At 34.0% G+C, this 7,281-nt stretch overlaps 1 pseudogene; it reads left to right on the top strand.

Annotated features, from left to right (window-relative positions):
* The first annotated feature begins 1,784 nt into the window (after positions 1-1,784).
* LOC115962929 lies at positions 1,785-6,859 on the top strand (annotated as a pseudogene).
* The last annotated feature ends 422 nt before the right edge of the window (positions 6,860-7,281 follow it).

Genomic DNA, 7,281 nt, shown 5'->3' on the forward strand with positions numbered 1-7,281 from the left:
TCAGTAAAAAAAAAATAAATAAATAAAAAAAAATAAGAATCAAATTTCTCAATCTATATATTTCATACAAAGATAATGTTTGCCACCACCTTCAATTCCAAAACCCACCATGGAACATACCCAACAGCAACTACCCACATGTTGTCATTGTGCCTAGTCTAGGGATATGCCACCTTATCCAACTCATCGAGCTTGACTAGTGACTTGTTTTCAACCACGATTTTTTAGTTACCTTCATCATTACCACTTATGGGTCATCAAATTGGTTGCAAATTAAAAATAACAAGGACCAAGTTAACTGCTAAAAATATAGGGATCAAATTGGTAGTAACCCCAAAATGTGGAGACCAAAATGGTTTTGCCCCCATTAAATATAAATGGTAAAATTTGTCCCTTTATCTTCTTTTTTGTTAAATCAAACTCACCATTTCAGCCCTCCTTTAAGTCTCTCTTTCGATTCTTCCTCTTTATAGAAATTGCCAAATTATGCAAAGAATTGGTAAGTCCCTTTGAGGTGATTTTATTTTATTTTCATATTTTCTACTTGATTGATCTTCTTCGATTTGTTTGGTGCAAATTTGATGGTTTGTGGTTGTTTTATTCCATTGGATTGTGGATGCGGTGATTATTTTTATTTCATAGTTGTGTTTTACCCATTCAAATTGTTTATGTATAAAGAATTGTTATGCATTTTTTTAATACATATGGTCATTTGCATCCCATATGTTTGTATAATTTTTGAACAGGTTTGTTACTTTTTCTGATGCAAGTGAAATTCCCTAGGGAATAGAACACACTTGCTTCCAAATGAAAACCCTTGAATCCACAAGGAGAATTTCTTTATCCACCAAAAATATATTGGAGGAAAAACTCTTTGAAATTTTATTAATCAAATTTTAAATTGCCTTTAAGGCTACATTGTGTTTAAATAGAAAAATAAAACCTAGAAACCCTAACGTGCACCTAGGGCAAATAGGAGATGCCTAAAAACCCTATTTCTTGTTAAACACAGAATTAGGCTAGAAAATAAGAAATATTACCAAAACAAAAATGCAAAATTGAAAAAATTACAAAATCAAAATCTATAGTCTCTAAGAGACATCTTAAAACAGACGAGACATTATTATACCTTTTACATTGAAAGTTATAATAAAAGAAAAAATTACCATTAAAAAAAAAAAAAAGACTTTTAAAGGTCTATGGAGGAATTTACTTGAAAAGTAGCAACAGGTCATTACCATAGGACAATAATTTTTTATCCTTATGATGATTCCCTTCAAGTCACTGAATTTCACGTGAATTTGTCTTTGACTTTGACCATTTCTACTAGTACTTTACTGTTTCATGAAACTTTTATGTGTTAATTTTTTTTATGGTTTCTCTATTTAAGGAAAGTTTATAAGTTTATGATGTCCATTCTAAATCATTTTAATTTGATTACTAAATAAATATTATCTAATTATCCTTTAATCCCATCTAAATCTATATTCATTTCTAATCCATAGGTTTATGTTTTTTTTTTCTTTTTTTCCCTTGAATTTGGGATTAGAACTTAGCTTTACATGGTTTTTCCATTTATATTTTGACATCAAAGCACTTCACCTTACCCACCTTTCTCACTCACATTAGATTCCCATTATTATATTACTTAGTGCATGCATTGATGTTCCCATGTTTTCAATGCATATGTTTCTATGGAAAAAAAAAAATTAGTACTTTTCAATCTATATATATAGTTCGTAAAAACGTAATGTTTACCATCACCTTTTACTTCCAAACCTACCATGGAAACTACCCAACAAAAACTACCCCATGTTGTCTTTGTGACCAGTCCAGGGATGGGTCACCTCCTCCCAGTTGTTGAGCTCGCCAAGCGACTCATCCACAACCATGGTTTCTTAGTCACCTTCATCATCATTATCACTGATGGGTTATCCATAAAACCTCAAAAAGCTGTCCTTGAAGCTCTTCCCAGTTCCATATCCTCCATCTTTCTTCCTCCAGTGAACTATAATGACCTCCCCTAGGATGTTAGAATCGAGATGTAGATCGCACTCACTATGACTCAGTCCCTCCCTGCTTTACGAGATTCATTCAAGTAGTGGTGGCACCATGTGCAGCTCAGGGTGTTCGAACACCCTGACCTGAAAAAAAATATATATATATATAATAATTAAATTTTTTTTATTTGTTTACCCTTAAAAAAAAATTAGGAACACCCTCAAATTAAAAAAAAAAAGCCCAAAAAAAAATTTTTGAACTAAAATCTAAAAGAAAAAAGAAATTGTAACAGAACAAGTGGCAAGCCCACGGATTCTCAAAAAAAAAAAAAAAAAAAACCTCAATACTAAGCAAATCACTAAATTAGAAACCTCAAATCACTAAATTAGAAATCACTAAAGAAAACCTAAAGACAAAAAGGTCAATAGAGAAACGCCTTCTGCCTCAGGCCTCAGGCTCAAGCCAACAGACGAAGATCGGTCACTTCGCTCGCTTGCTGATCGGAGATCGCTTGTTGCTCGCCCCTTATCGGAGATCGCTCGCCACTACCTCAGCCTCAACCTTCAGGCCTCCCTGCTCCGATGCTCCCTCAAGGTATTTCATTTGACTAACTTCTCTCTCTCAGTCTCTCTCTCTTTATCTGAAATCACTAAAATGAAATGAATGAGACTCTCTCTCTCTCTCTCTCTCTCTCTTTATTCTTTAAGACTAACTTTATCTGATTCTTTTGAACTATGATTGGCTGAAGCTTTAACTTTATTAATATCTTGCCTGTTTTTTGACTTTTTGGCTTTATCTTATCCGTTGGTGTTGGTGTGTGTTGGTGTTGGTGTTGGTGAGATATTAATTGTCTTTTAGTGTAATGTGTATTGTGATTTGTGATTGTGAAATTTTCTGATTGGCAGCTGGCTCTTGTGATTGGGGGCATCAGGCATGAGGCTTGTCTGTTGAGTGGGGTAGAGGGTGGATGGGCAATAATTAAAGCAGTGTAATGTGCACATGGGATGTGTAAATTGTAATGTGCACATAGCTGGTTCTTTTAGTGTAATGTGCACATGGGATGTGTGCTAGTGCAACTAATAAACAATAATTTAATTAACCAATAATTAATTGGGGAAGCAACTAATAAACAATAATTAATAATTTAATTAACCAATACATTATAAAAGACAAACAAATTAAATTATGTTAGGCTAAATAACAATTAATAATTTTATAATTAATGAAACAACAATATAACAAATTATAGTTTATAAAAGACAAACAAATTAATGAAACAACTAAACAATAATAATTAATAATTTTATTAATATTTCAAATGAACTTATAGTTTATTGTTTATTCTTTTGCTAGAATTATGGACAAATATTTGATAAGAAAACCACGTACCCAAAATTCATCTCATGTGCAAGATTCATCTTCATCTTCTAAGAGAATTCGTGTTGACTTTAACTTAGAAAATCTTCCTACAGATCCTACGCTACGAGAAAAGATATCATCTTATCATCCTAATAATCATGATGAAATAAGAAGATATTATTTACAAAAAGGCCCTTGTCAACCTGTTTTCTAACACCATGATGATTACCCTCTATTATATTTTTCTGGAAAGCCCCGTTGATTTAGATCCAAATGATATGTAAATAGAAAGTGGTTGGAATATAGTATAGACAAGGATGCAGTATTTTGTTTTTATTGCTACCTATTTGGGCAACATGTTGGTAAGCAAAGAGGAGTTGAGACTTTTGTAACGAAGAAATTCAAACTTTGGAATCAGCTTGTGAAGCTAAATTCCCATGTTGGAGGAGTTAATAGTGTTCATAACCAAGCTGTCAAGAAGAGTGAAGATCTACTGAAGGAAAAGCAACATATTCAAAGAGTTTTGGTTAAGCAATCAAATCAAGATAGAATTGAATATCAGGTTCAATTAAATGCAATAGTTGATTGCATAAGATTCCTTTTATGCTAGGGATTAGCTTTTTGTGGTCGCGATGAATCTCAAGGTTCAAATGATAAAGGAAATTTCTTTGAGCTTCTACAATTTTTGGGGGGATCACAATGAATCTATCAATGAAGTGTTGCAAAAAGTTCCGAAAAATTGCAAGCTTACCCACTATGATATTCAAAAAGACATTGTGAATGCAATTGCATGTGAAACATCCAAAGCCATCATCCAGAATCTTGACAATGGGTTCTTTTCAATATTAGTTGATGAGTCACGTGATATCTCAGTGAAAGAACAAATGGCCCTCATTCTTCGTTATGTGAACAAAAAAGGAATTATTATAGAGCGATTCCTTGGTATTGTACATATAGCAAGTACCACTGCTTTGTCACTCAAATATGCTATTGAATGTTTACTTTGTGAACATAATTTTGCTCGTCAACTTCAATTGACACTTGTTGCCGTTACTAAAAATCACATTAACATTGCTGAATTTTTTTTATGTGGTTAGTAATATAGTAACTGTTGTTGGAGTCTCTTGTAAGAGATGAGATGCTCTTCGAGATGCATAATTTGCCAAAATTAAAGAAGATTTAGAGAATGGTGTACGAAGAAGTGGGAAATGTTTGAATCAAGAGACAAATCTTAAACATCTTGGTGATCATATTATGGGACTATTCTTAACTTGATTTTGATGTTCTCTCTTGTTGTTGATGTACTTGAGATTATTGAAGAAGATGGTCTCTCCGACCAAAAAGTTGAAGCTCGATCTATTATGAGGTCAATTCTATCTTTTGAATTTGTCTTTGCTCTACACTTGATGGAAAACATTTTAGGGATCACAATGAGTTGTCAATAGCATTGCAAAAAAAATAAAAAATAAAAAAATCAAGATATAGTAAATGCTATGGATCTTATTAAAGTGTCTAAGCAATGATTGCAATTGATGAGAGATGATGAATGGATATCTTTATTAACTGAAGTGTCTTCATTTTGTACCACACATGATATTCCTATCTTGAACATGGATGAAATATTTGTAGTTAGTGGGAGGCCGCGACGCAACACCCAACAAAATACAAAGTTACATCATTATCGCGTTGAGCTATTCTACACAGTCATAGATATGCAATTTCAAGAGCTTAACAACTGTTTTTTAGAGGCAAATACCGATTTCCTACTTTGTATGGCTTGCTTGAATCCAAGTGATTCATTTGTGGCTTTTGATAAGGAAAATTTGATACGCCTAGAAAAGTTCTATCCATTTGATTTTCTTGGGATAGATATCTTTGCACTTGACTCTCATCTTCAGAATTACATTTTTGATATGCACAACAATGACTTGTTTTTAGAGTTTCAAGGAATTAGTGAACTTACTGAAAAGTTAGTGAACACAGGGAAACATGAGACTTATCCATTAGTTTATTTGCTTGTGAAGTTAGTTTTGACCCTTCCTGTCGCTACTGGAATAGTAGAAAGAAATTTTTTAGCAATGAAATATATAAAGAATGAACTGCGCAATCAAATGGGAGATTAGTGGATGAATGGTTGCTAAATTGTGTATATTGAAAGAGATGTAGCTTGTAGCATTGATAATGAGATTATCATGCAATGATTTCAAAATATGAAAACTCGTAGAAGACAATTGTAAACTTTATGTATTTGCATGTTTATTTGATTTTATTTATTGTTGTTGTTGTCAATATATGGATTTCTCTTTTTATTAGATTGTGTAATTTATGCTTCTTAAGGAACACTTTAAGAAAAATTCCTGAAGCTGCCACTGCATTCAAGGTCTTAGCTGAGACAACTCGGCTGGTGGCCTTGGTGGTTGATCTATTTGGTATCGATGCTTTTGATGTGGCTAAAGAATTTGGTGTTTTTTCCTTCTTTTGTTTTCCTACAGCTGCGATGGTTTTGTCTTTGACCTTTGATTTACATAAGCTTGATGAAAAATTCTCTTACGAGTATAGAGACTTGCTTGAATCGGTCAAATTACCTGGGTGTGTGCCGATCCATGGGAGTGATTTTCCAAACCATTTCCAAGATAGAAGGAATGAGGCTTACAAAATCTTTGTATTTAGTAGCAAACGATTGCATGTTGCAGATGGGATTATAGTTGATAGCTTTATGGATTTGGAGCCTGGTGCTTTTGAAGATTTGAAGAAAGGAGGAAAGGGCAAGCCACCGATTTACTTCATTGGACCACTAATTCGGTCTGTTTCAGATTGTGGGGTTGATGAGTTTGAGTGTTTGAGGTGGTTGGATAAACAACCAAATGAGTCAGTGTTATATGTTTCATTTAACAGTGGTGGAACTCTTTCAAATCAGTAGCTAAACGAATTGGCATTAGGACTTGAAATGAGTGGGCAAAGATTTCTTTGGGTTGTTAAGAGTCCACACGAAACAGCAGCCAATGCCTCTTATTTTTTAGTGTCCAGAGCATCAATTCATCAAAGACCCTTTGATTTTCTTCCCAAGGGATTCTTGGAGAGGACCAAAGAGGTGGGTCTAGTGGTGCCCTTTTGGGCTCCTCAAATCTAGGTCCTGAGTCATGGCTCGACTGGGGGGTTCTTGATCCATTGTGGCTTGAACTCAATCCTAGAGAGCATTATGCATGGTTTGCCCATGATTGCATGGCCACTTTTTGTAGAGCAAAGGGTGAACAGTGTATTGCTAGTTGATCGATGATTTGAAAGTTGCATTGAGGGTCAAAGTGAATGATAAGGGCCTGGTGGAACACAAAGAAATTGTAAACTATGCAAGAGGCCTAATTAAGGGAGAAGATGGGAACTTGCTACAAGAAAAAAAATGAAAGAACTTAAGCATGCAGCTGAAAAGGATTTGAGCAAAGAAGGTTCCTCTACAAAGTCACTGGCTGAAGTTGCTCAATTTTGGAAGAGCCAAAAATGATCCTCTTATAAGAAAATGTTAAGAAAAATATGACTAATTTGGTTTGATTTATGCTAAGTTCTAGAATTCCTTGTTATTATTGTATTTTTCTTTTGTTTGTCAAATTCCAGCACCAGCTACTCTGGTTGTTAATATTATGTACCCATTACAAAAAAAACGTGCTTTTTAGCTGCGTTTTTTTCAGCCACGTTTACAAAAACGTGGCTATAGAGTGTCTTTGAGTCGTGTTTGACACAAACGCAACTACAACACCAGAAGTATAGCTGCGTGTACGGAACGCGACTATAGATCAGCTCTATAGCCGCGTTCCTTGATGTTTCATCTACATTTTGCTGGGCTGGGCTTAAGCCACGTTTTAAAAATGCAGCTATGGACCCATCTGATTTTTTTTTTTTTTTTTTTTTTTTTAAAAAAAAAATATG

The sequence above is a fragment of the Quercus lobata genome, chromosome 2 (genome assembly GCF_001633185.2).
Source record: "Quercus lobata isolate SW786 chromosome 2, ValleyOak3.0 Primary Assembly, whole genome shotgun sequence".
Classification (NCBI taxonomy): domain Eukaryota; kingdom Viridiplantae; phylum Streptophyta; class Magnoliopsida; order Fagales; family Fagaceae; genus Quercus; species Quercus lobata.